The following is an 11,623-nucleotide window of genomic DNA, read 5'->3' on the forward strand; positions in this document are numbered from 1 at the left end:
AACACTTGCTGCAATGTTCATTTTGACAGGTGCCTTGTATAGAATAATTGAATTTCTCCTCCTACACATCTCTTGAACTACAAATATCTGGAATTATTTTGTTTTTGGCATGTCTATCTTGATTTTATTCTTAAATGTGTGCTTATGTAAGAAATACATGGTTCTATAATTTCACAACAATTCTTTTGAACTTACTTTTTTTGAATTGCCTAGCTTAATAAAATCAATTAAAAATTATACTTTATATATAAAAACTGTTCTGTGCTCAATTTAGCATCACATACACTAACATTGGAACGATACAGAGAAGATTAGCATGCACCCTGAGCAAGGATGACATGCAAAGTCTTGGAGCGTTCCATATTTTTACAGCAACAGATGCTGAAACGTATGTGGCCACAAGGGAACCGTACTGCATTCTTGGTGGGAGTGTAAACTTGTTCAACTACTTTGGAAAGCAGTATGGAGGTGCCTCAGAAGACTCCACATAAAACTCCCCTATAACACAGTAATCCCACTTTTGGGGATTTATCCAAATGATCATAAAAAAGACCATACTAAAACTACCAGCACAACTATGGTTATTGCAACATTATTTACGATAGCTAAGATATGGAACCAACACAGATGCCCCCATTAGATGAATGGATCAAGAAAATGTGTGATATATACACAATGGAATTCTTTGCCTCCATCAGAAAGAATGACATCGCCCAATTTGTTAGGAAATGGAAAGACTTGGAAAAAAATTTATTGAGTGAAGTAACCCAAGTCCAAAGAAATATAAGTCCCATGATTTCCCTTATTTTCAATAACGAATGTATGTCTGGGATAAGCAGAAAAGTTCAAAAGATATGTGCATATAACCAGATAAGATGATGTTAAAGAAATTGAACCCCAAGATAGGGACACAAGTGGTTTTTTGATTCTTGCTATTGTTTCTAACGTACTTATAATGTGTGATGTCATTTTTTTTGTTTTTTGTATGTTTCTCCCCACACTATAACCCCTGTTTTCTCTGTATTTGAAGTTGGTGCACTTACATCTTGTATGTATGCTTCTCTAATTTGGGGAGGGGAAGGGAAAAAATGCTCAAATAGCAATACAGGTTGACCCATTGTAACAATGAGATGCACAAGACATTATTTTGAAAAATGAACTTTACAATTTAGGCGGAGGAAGGAAGGGGGAGGGGAGTGTACTTGTGGAGGTGGGAGGGAAGGGATGGTAGGGGAAATATAAAGGAGGAGGTAAACAATGCTTGTTAGGAAACTTACTAGTTTCCTTGTTCATGTAAATGTGACCCCTCTGCACAGTATTATTACCATAAAAAAACATATAAAAAAGTTCTTAGATGGAAGAGTTTATTTCCTCTATTTTACCCATATAATATTGTTAACAAAGAAATTAATTCAGAACCATGATATGAAGGTAATTTGAATAAATGTGTGTGTGTGTGAGTGCGGCAGCGCGCAAGCATACACACAAGTGCATGAGAACACCATGCATGTATATTGGAATGCTCAGAATTTAAATCAGGGCTTCAAGGCCTTGCTAGGCCTTTCCTATCTAGATTGATGAGCTACGATATAAGCTACATCTCAATTCTTGGCTCTTCGCTAGTTCATTAAACATTTTGAAAAATAATTTCATGAAGTTTTTTTTTTTTTGGCCCTGATTGGCTCCCAAGTGTTATCCACAGATCTCAGTCTCCTGAGCAAATATTCAGAGTAGATAGGATTATAGGTGTGACCAGCCAGCACAAGGCTTTTAGAACAATTTTTTAAAAGTAAAAGAAAATTTACTTCATGGGGGCCTGTTTTATCATCACCGAATTTGAAAGCCTTTTGAGTGATTATATGTCAATTTAATTAGTTTGGGGATTGTTAAAAGATAGTAAGTGATGATATTTAAAAGTTTTAGTACTTTTTAAAAAAGAAACTGGAACTGTGGGACAGAAGAAATTTGGCTGTCTTCAGACCTCAATTTGTAAGCTCAGCTCTGTGCATGATAACCTAATGTCACCAACACAGTCTGTGTTGAAGACAAAATGTGACAGAAAACAATCACCATGGGAAATATTTGCTATGCTATTATTTCTTGGACAATATGAATATTGAATTGAGAGTATAAGAGAATGGAGAGATTTTACCCACCTTTTTGGTATTGCTGAAAGACTTTTGGAAACTTTGACTCATTTCCTTCCTCACTGTGTGTATCTTTGGGCCATGCACTTACAGTTTTTTACTACAATTTTTCCCAACACTACAATGGTAATAACATTAGCATTATACCAAATGTTATCTTAAGAAGTAAGAGAATAAAACTTGTGAAACACTTAACATAAACCTATGAATGACCTTTGAGTTTAGCCAGCATTCTTTTTTAAATACTAAATAGAATATGATAAGTAGTACAGAAACCATTACATGTAGTGTTAGCAACCAGAAGTAATATCTATTGACCATGCTCAGCTTCCAAGGAAGCCAGGTGGATAACTTCTCATGCTGTAAATCAAACTGGTTATCTTATGTCGTGATAGTGTAAAAATATCAGAGACAGAACAATGAAGGAATGTTGTAGACTGAGGTGAAATCGATATAAAAATGTGCAAACTTGATAAAACATAAAAGTATCTGAGCAGTATATTGTGTTTTACATCATTTAAGTAACATAGCAAAGATAAGGAAGACCTAGAAGAATAAAATGACTTTTTGATATTTTATCATAGGTCCTTAGAAGGATGAACACTTTCCTCATTCTTGTAGAGGCATCATCAGATGAGGGGAACTGCATTTTTTGTTTGCTTCCTTCCATTTATTCTTCAGTTTGAAATCTGTACTACATGAGACTGAAAGAAAGCAAGTGAAATTAGCCGTACAGGCTTTGGAAAGAACAATCAAATTAAAATAAATAAAATATATATAGCCTTGTAAAAGGTCTAACTAAATTGAGTTACGTAGTCTCAAGCATTTACAGAAAATGATTTAAGCAATATCATGTTATTAAAAATTTAAAAATTTTAGGAGCTGCTTAATTTTTTTCCTTTCTACTACCTTGAATTAATTATTGATTTTCTATAGAGAGATTAAAGATGAGATTAACAAGAAACTTGATTAAAAATGGACAAAAGTTCTGAATAGACATGTTTTCCAAAAAGCCCTGAAAATTGCCTGTGGATTTACAAATTTGTATTTAATACAACTTCTGTGCTAGCTTAGTGCTTTGTGAGCAGAAGTCATTAGAGAAATGCAATTCAAAGTTACTTTGATACTACTTCTTAACTATTATAACTCTTACAAAAAATATCCAAGGAACCAGGTGTGGAGGTAAAGGCTGGTAATTCCAAGTGATTGGAGGTTGGAGTAAAAGGATTTGAGTTTAAGGCCAGTCTTGGGTACTGCACACAGTAAAAACCTGCCCTTTAAAAAAACTCAAAATGTAATAATGTTGGCTGGCGACAGTGTGGAGAAAAGGAAATTTTCGACACTCTTGGTCAAAATACAGGTTAGTGTTCTCGTTGTAGAAAGTAGTATGCAGTTTTCTAAAGAAATCCAAAGTTGAAATATGATCTGTCTCACCAATCGTGTGATTATTTCTCTCTGGGTAACTCATAAATATATCTGTAATTCATTGTTATTCACATTATTCACAACAACAGCTAAGATAGAAATCAAAGTCCAGTGTTCACCTACAAACAAATAAAGCAACTGTGGTACATGCACAAATATCTTTTCCTGTTGATTCCAAAGTACTTTTTTTTATTGTTTTCCTGTTTCCATGTGATTAACCTCCAAATTAGAAATCCAGATATATGACTTAATTTAACCAAAATTATTTATTGAGTATAAGAACCTTCTACTCTCTGCATTCTTCACACTAAGATCACCAAATATGATGAGTCTGGAATAATTAGTCTTTTTTTGACCTATGTTAATATTCTTTACAATGTGAGTGAAATGTTTAAAAGTAGTATTTGTTTTAGATTAATTGCTCTGAAGAGACAATAAATGATATTATCAAAGCTTAAAAAATGATTTGATTTAAAATTTAGAATTCAGGAAATGATTTTGACCACTCTGGTTACTGGAGCCTTCACTACAACCTCATGAGACAATTTATATTGATGAAGCAAAAATCTGACGTTAGACATTTATGAATAAAAAAAATCATGTCATTCTGAATATGCAGAGCTACATATAAAACAGAAAATTTAGCTTCTAAATACCTGAATATGCTAGTACATTTAATTGCAGGGTAAGTACTTGTTCTGAAAGGAGATAAAATTGAACTTACTTTGAAATGTAAACCTAAGTATTTATTTGAATAAAAGACAATGTTTAAAATATCACTCATTCAAGAAACAAGATGTACAGTTAGTTGTTTTTCATGCCAATTATGTTCTCTAAACTTACTACAAATACTAGATTAGTAAACCTAAGTCATTGCTTTGTAGGGAAATAGCAATTCCGTTTCTTAAAACTCATGACAATAGGGGAAGATGGCGGAGGAGAAGCTGGAATCTGAACAAGCTCTTGCATAGAAAACAGTTTCAGAGTTTCAGTGAACAGTCCCAAGCCAGAGAATCACACCAAGTGTGCCATCACAGGACAGAGAGTTAGTCAAGAGAGGGGAAGCCAAGCAGACACATCTGAGCGCCTGCCAGCAGCTGCTGCTGCGGCAGCAGGGTTGCAGCAGCGACCGCAGCCTCGGCTATACCTGAGCGCTCACACAGAGAGTCTGGGACGAAGGAGCCAGACGCAGCGGGCTAGCAGATTCTACTCAACACCAGCAAGAACCGACAAGGAGCAGACAACTTCATCCTGCACTTTGCAGACCAGAGACGACCCAGGATCCAAGACTCGGCGTGAGTAGAAGCCCCACTTCCTCACTCCTTCCCAGGGAGAAGAGGAGGGAAGGCCACCCCTCCCCCCACCCAGCACCAGTGATCTCCATCTTGGATACCGACAAAGCTCGGAGGAGCGGCTAGCTCCAGCTCAGGCCTTGGAATAAAACGAGTCATTTAGCAGGTCACAAGAACTTAACGGCGAAGTGACCTCACAGACTCAGTTCCATCCAGGGAAAAGTCACCCAGCTCAGGCGCCAGCCATTGGAGTGGCTCTCCTCACCGGGTAACCAGAGCCAGAGGCTGCCCCTCGCTCTAGCAGCCACCACAATCAATTGAAAAACAGAAACCCTGAGAATGGCTCCAGGCTGGGTGCTGTGAGTTTTTTTTCACAAAATAGCCCCAGGGAAAAGCTACTGTTCGTTGAAAGGCCTCAACTCAACCCAGAACCTAGCCTCATCACTGCATCCCCCTCTTTTGTGATTCTCAAAGCAGATCACCCTCCCAGTAAACTAACCTGGGAGGGGGATCTCAAAATCTTGGGTAAAGCAGAGCATTTTTCTGCCTGTTCCAACAAACTGACTTAAGAAGCCAATCAAGCCACAGGACCTCAATCTGACCAGAGACTCCAAGCACACTCTGGTTACAGACAAAAGGGAGATACAGGACTCTTCCCACCCCTCCCCCCCCCCCAAAAAAAAAACAAAGACCTTTTTTTTTTCTTCTTCTTCTTCTTTTTTTTTGTTTTGTTTTTTTTTTCGTTTTTTTTTTACCTTATATATATAAAAAAAATTTTTTTGCTTTTCTAAAACTTTTATTAATCTTTAATTTTTGCCTCTTCAAAAAAAAAATTGTTTTCCTTTAACTTTTTTTTTTCTTTTCTCCTCTTATAATTTTTATTTTAGGAATACGTGAATGTGTGTTTTCCTTTCTTTTCTTGTCTTCTTTCTCTTTTTCTTTCATTCTTAATTATCTTTTTGTTTTTTGTCTAGCTCTACTGAACTTCTGATCTTTTCTTCTCACTTTCCTATCCTTTCCATCTTTTCCTCTTTGTTCTTCTTTATGTGACTTAACTCTTGTCCTGCACATCCTCAGATAAACCCCTAGTTAACCAGTAGACCCTACCCCCCATTGTGTACACACTTAATCCACAAACTTATTACTCAATTCAAAACCTCTGAGACTTAAATTCATTAATAGCAGTACTACCTCTTTATACCTATATAATATTTTAAGCATTTTTTTAAAGTTTTCCACATCTCCTCTATGTCCCTCCCTTTCTCTCAACATATTCATATTCCTCTATAAATAGATGGTTTTTTAATCTCTAAAATAACATTAATTTTTACGTTTCTATTTTTTTTTCTGGTCTCTTTTCATTCCCCTTTCCCTTTCTTCTTTTTTTCTCTCTCTCTACTTGCATCCTACCCAACCTATTTCCTGCACTGTGATTAGGACATAGTTAACTCTCCCTGTGCCTCCCCACACCAATCTATTCCTATTTTTTACCCACATCTCTCCCTAACCCTAATAATTTCTGGTTTTCCAAATTCTTGTCTGCAGTTCGAAGCCCTTTAACATATAGTTGTTTGATGTCGAATAGATGTATCTGTTGAACTAGATTGTATCTGTAGACTATTGACTGTACAAATGCAAACTTTGGTTGATGGTTGCCTTAAGATAGTGTTCTAGCACAAAACTAGTGCTATCTTCATCTCAAATGGGCAGAGTAAGCCGGAAAAACACAAGAAAAATGGCAAATTCGGGTATCTCAATTCCCAATTTGGATAATCAGGGGTTAGAACAGGTAATGGATAATCCAGAGGAGAGTTCCCAAAAAGCTCTACAAACACTGCTGGCAAACATGATAAATGAGAAGTTTGACAATGTACAAAGGACTCTGTATGAGCGTGACAGGGAGAGAGAGGAGGCATCCCAGAAGTTTATACAGGAATATCATAAGCGTGAGGAAGCTACTCAAAAACTGATACAGGATTTGCGTGAACAACTTGAGAATACTCAAAGAGAAAGGGAGGAATGGCGTGAGCAGGCTGAGAACACTCAAAGAGATCTGCAGGAATCCCACGAACGGGAGGAAGCTAATCAAAAAGTAATACAGGAATTGAGAGACCAGGTAGAGAACACACAAAGATCACTAAAGGCATTCATGGAATCCATTAACAAAGAGCTGAAGGAAGTCAGGGAGACCACAAAGGGAATGCTGAATGGAACCCAACAGAAGGAATGGGAGCCCAAAGAAACCATAACCAATCAACTAAGTGATTTGAGGACAAACACTGAACACCAAATTAAGGAAGTAAAGAAATTCATACAAGACCTAAAACAGAGCTTCAACAAAGAACTTGAAGCCATCAAAGCTGACCAACTAGAAGGAAAAGAGATAAAAAACAAAGTAGAGAGTCTTGACAGCAGGTTAGACCATGCAGAAGATCGAATCTCAGGGATTGAAGACAGCCTAGATATTATAAAGAAAGAACATACAACCATCCAGGACAAGTCCAAGAAATATGATAGATCTATCCAACACCTGGAAGACACCATCAGAAGGCCTAATCTAAGGATAATGGGTGTAGAGGAGCACCTAGAAACAGAAGTTAATGGTCTAGGAAATCTGTTTAACAGGATCCTAGCAGAGAACTTCCCAAACATGCAAAAAGATAGGCCTGTCCAGATACAAGAAGCCTTTAGAACCCCAAATAGACCAGACCAGAATAGGACATCCCACCGCCACATTATAATCCACACAGGATCAACTCAGAACAAGGAAAAGATCCTTAAAGCTGTCAGGGAGAAAAGGGTAATCACTTATAAAGGGAAACCAATTAGAATCACCTCAGATTTCTCAGCAGAGACAATCAAAGCAAGAAGAGCCTGGAATGATGTATGCCATGCCCTAAAAACAAACAACTATCAACCAAGAATACTGTACCCAGCTAAACTCTCCTTCATAACTGAAGGCCAAATAAAAACCTTCCATAGCAAAGAAAAATTGAAACAATACATCTCCACCAAACCAGCCCTACAAAAGATTCTTAAAGATGTCCTACACATAGAAAACCAACAAGACCGCAATAAAGGCCAAGAAACTGCACCCAAACTGAGAATCCAAGAACCATAGGAAGGACCCAGTTTTCGCAGCCCCCAAGAAGGTAGATAACATGGCAGGAACTCCCAAATACCTCTCAGTCCTATCTCTTAATGTTAACGGACTGAACTCTCCAATTAAGAGACATAGACTGTATAGTTGGATTAAAAAACAAGACCCTTCTATCTGCTGCCTGCAGGAGTCACATCTTGCCTGTAAAAACAAACACATTTTCAATGTTAAAGGCTGGAACAAAATCTACCAAGCAAACGGACCCCATAAACAGGCGGGAGTTGCAATCCTAATATCAGATAAAATAGACTTCAAATTAAAATTCGTGAAAAGAGATAAAGAAGGTCACTACATACTAATTAAAGGATCTCTCCTTCAGGAGGATATTACAATTCTAAATATCTATTCACCAAACAATGGAGCACCCAAATTTATCAAAGAAACACTACTTTCCCTCAAATCCCATATAGATCCAAAGACATTAATAGTTGGGGATTTTAACACACCACTCTCCCCACTAGATAGATCAACTCGGCAAAAACTCAACAGAGAAACCACAGATCTAAACAGCTGCATAGATCAACTAGACTTAACAGACATTTACCGAACATTTCACCCAGCAGCATCAGAATACACGTTTTTCTCAGCAGCACATGGAACGTTTTCTAAAATAGACCACATTTTAGGCCACAAAGCAAACTTGTCTAAATTCAGAAACATTGAAGTTATACCTTGCATTCTCTCTGACCACCATGGAATAAAATTAGAACTCAACAGCAAAAGCCACCAAAGAAAGTCCTGTATCACATGGAGGCTGAACAACACATTGCTGAATCATGAGTGGGTCATGGAAAAGATTAGAAAGGAAATTCAAATATTCATGCTATTCAACAAAAATGAACACACAAAATACCAGCTCCTCTGGGACACAGCAAAGGCAGTACTCAGAGGCAAGTTTATAGCTCTGAGCTCCTACATCAACAAATTGGAGAGATCTGAAACTAGCAATTTAATGATGCATCTAAACCTCCTTGAAAAAGAGCAGCAAGATAAACCCCAATCCAGTAGACGGAAAGAAATAATCAAAATTAAATCAGAATTAAGTGAATTAGAATCCAAAACAACTATAGAAAGAATCAACAAAACAAAGGGTTGGTTCTTCGAAAAACTTAACAAAATTGACAGACCCTTAGCAAATCTTATCAGAAAAAGAAGAGAACACACCCAAGTTAATAAACTCAGAGATGAGAATGGAAACATCACCACGGAAACAAGCAAGATTCAGAACATTATAAGGGAATACTTCTCAAAAATGTATGCTAATAAGTTTGAGAACTTGACAGAAATGGACCTCTTCCTAGCAAATATTGACATGCCAAAACACCCCTTCCTGATGAAGGTTTTGGAAAAATTAGGAATCCATGGAACATTCCTCAATACAATAAAGGCTGTATATGACAAACCTACAGCCAGCATTATACTCAATGGTGAAAAACTAAAGCCATTTCCTCTGAACTTAGGAACAAGACAAGGATGCCCACTCTCTCCACTTCTCTTCAATCTAGTATTAGAATGCCTAGCTACAGCAATAAGACAAGATGCAGACATAAAGGGGATCCAAATAGGGAAAGAAGAAATAAAACTCTCCCTCTTTGGAGATGACATGATCTTGTATTTAAAGAATCCCATAGACTCCACTCCCAAATTACTCAAGCTGATTCAAAACTTTGGCAAAGTAGCAGGTTATAAAATTAACCCCCAAAAATCAATGGCTTTTCTGTATGCCAACAATGAGAAAAGTGTGGCTGAAATTAGCAAAGCAACTCCATTTGTAATAGCCCCACAAAAAATAAAATACCTAGGAAATAACTTAACTAAAGAAGTGAAGGACCTCTATGATGAAAACTTTAAAATCTTGAAAAAGGAAATCAACACAGAACTTAAAAAATGGCAAAACCTCCCATGCTCCTGGATTGGAAAGATTAACATTGTGAAAATGGCAATACTTCCCAAGGCTATCTACAAATTCAACGCAATACCTAGCAAAATTCCACCCTCATTCTTCAAGGAAATAGAAGAGGTAATCCAAAAATTCATATGGAACAATAAAAGACCCCGAACAGCAATAACGCTCCTCAACGGAAAGAACACTGCTGGAGGAATATCAGTACCAAATTTCAAACTCTACTATAAAGCCATAGTAATCAAAACAGCTTGGTATTGGCATAAGAACAGACCTCAGGACCAATGGAATAGAATTGAAAACCCAGAAATGAACCTACAGACCTATAGCCATCTAATCTTCGATAAAGGAGCTAAAACAATAGAATGGAAGACAGACAGCCTCTTCAGTAAATGGTGCTGGCAAAACTGGTTAACTACATGTAGAAAACTAAAGCTAGATCCTTATATATCACCCTGCACCAGAATCAACTCCAAATGGATCAAAGACCTTGAACTCAAAGCAGACACTCTGAAAACATTACAGAATGGAGTAGGAGAAACCCTGGGTCTCCTCGGCTCAGGCCGAAATTTTCTGAATAGAGACCCGGAAACACAACAATCAAAGAAATGTTGGACAAATGGGATTGTATAAGGTTGCAGAGCTTCTGCAGGGCAAATGACATAGCTAGCAAGATCAATAGAAAGCCCACGGATTGGGAGAAGATCTTTACTAGCCATACAACGGACAAGGGTCTCATATCTAAAATATACTTGGAACTCAAAAAATTAAACCACCCAACAACAAATCCTCAAAGAAACAACTGCCCAATAAGTAAGTGGGCGAAAGACTTAAAGAGAAGCTTCTCTGAAGAAGAAAGAAGAATGGCCAATAGACACATGAAGAAATGTTCAACATCCCTAGCCATAAAAGAAATGCAAATCAAAACAACATTGAGATATCACCTCACTCCAGTTAGAACAGCAAAAATCAAGAACTCTAACAACAACAGATGCTGGAGGGGATGTGGACAGAAAGGAACCTTACTTCATTGTTGGTGGGAATGTAAACTTGTTCAACCACTTTGGAAAGCAGTATGGAGGTTCCTCAAAAGACTCCACATAGAGCTCCCCTAAGACCCAGCAATCCCACTTTTGGGCATTTACCCAAATGATCACAAACAAGGCCACACTAAAGCTACCAGCACAACTATGTTTATTGCAGCATTATTTACCATAGCTAAGATATGGAACCAACCCAGATGCCCCTCAGTAGATGAATGGATCAAGAAGATGTGGTATATATACACAATGGAATTCTATGCCTCCATCAGAAAGAATGACATTGCCCCATTTGTTAGGAAATGGAAAGGCTTGGAAAAAATTATATTAAGTGAAGTAAGCCAGGCCCAAAGAAACATAGGTCCCATGGTTTCCCTTATTTGCAATATCTAGTATAGGTATGAGTCAAGCGGAAAAAGTCAGAGAATGTGATGTTAGGAAAACGAACCCTCAAATATGTATTTTAATGTTTTTGTTTCTTTTCATGCATGTGTTTCTAACGCATTTATAATATTATTTCTTTGTTGCTTTGTATGTCCCTCCCCCACAGTGTAACCCCCGCTTTCACTATATTTGATGTCAGTATAACATATGGAAGAGACGGGGACAAACAAGTCGTTTAAGGATTCAGGTGGACCTGTTGCAACAATGAGAAT

At 37.3% G+C, this 11,623-nt stretch overlaps 1 non-coding gene across 1 annotated transcript; it reads left to right on the plus strand.

The window, feature by feature from the left end:
• The first annotated feature begins 261 nt into the window (after positions 1 to 261).
• On the plus strand, positions 262 to 368 carry LOC122100188. The gene has a single exon (XR_006146126.1). It is a non-coding gene; the product is annotated as a U6 spliceosomal RNA (small nuclear RNA).
• The last annotated feature ends 11,255 nt before the right edge of the window (positions 369 to 11,623 follow it).

This window comes from Dipodomys spectabilis, unplaced genomic scaffold (genome assembly GCF_019054845.1).
Source record: "Dipodomys spectabilis isolate Male_0828 unplaced genomic scaffold, ASM1905484v1 ptg000568l, whole genome shotgun sequence".
Lineage (NCBI taxonomy): Eukaryota > Metazoa > Chordata > Mammalia > Rodentia > Heteromyidae > Dipodomys > Dipodomys spectabilis.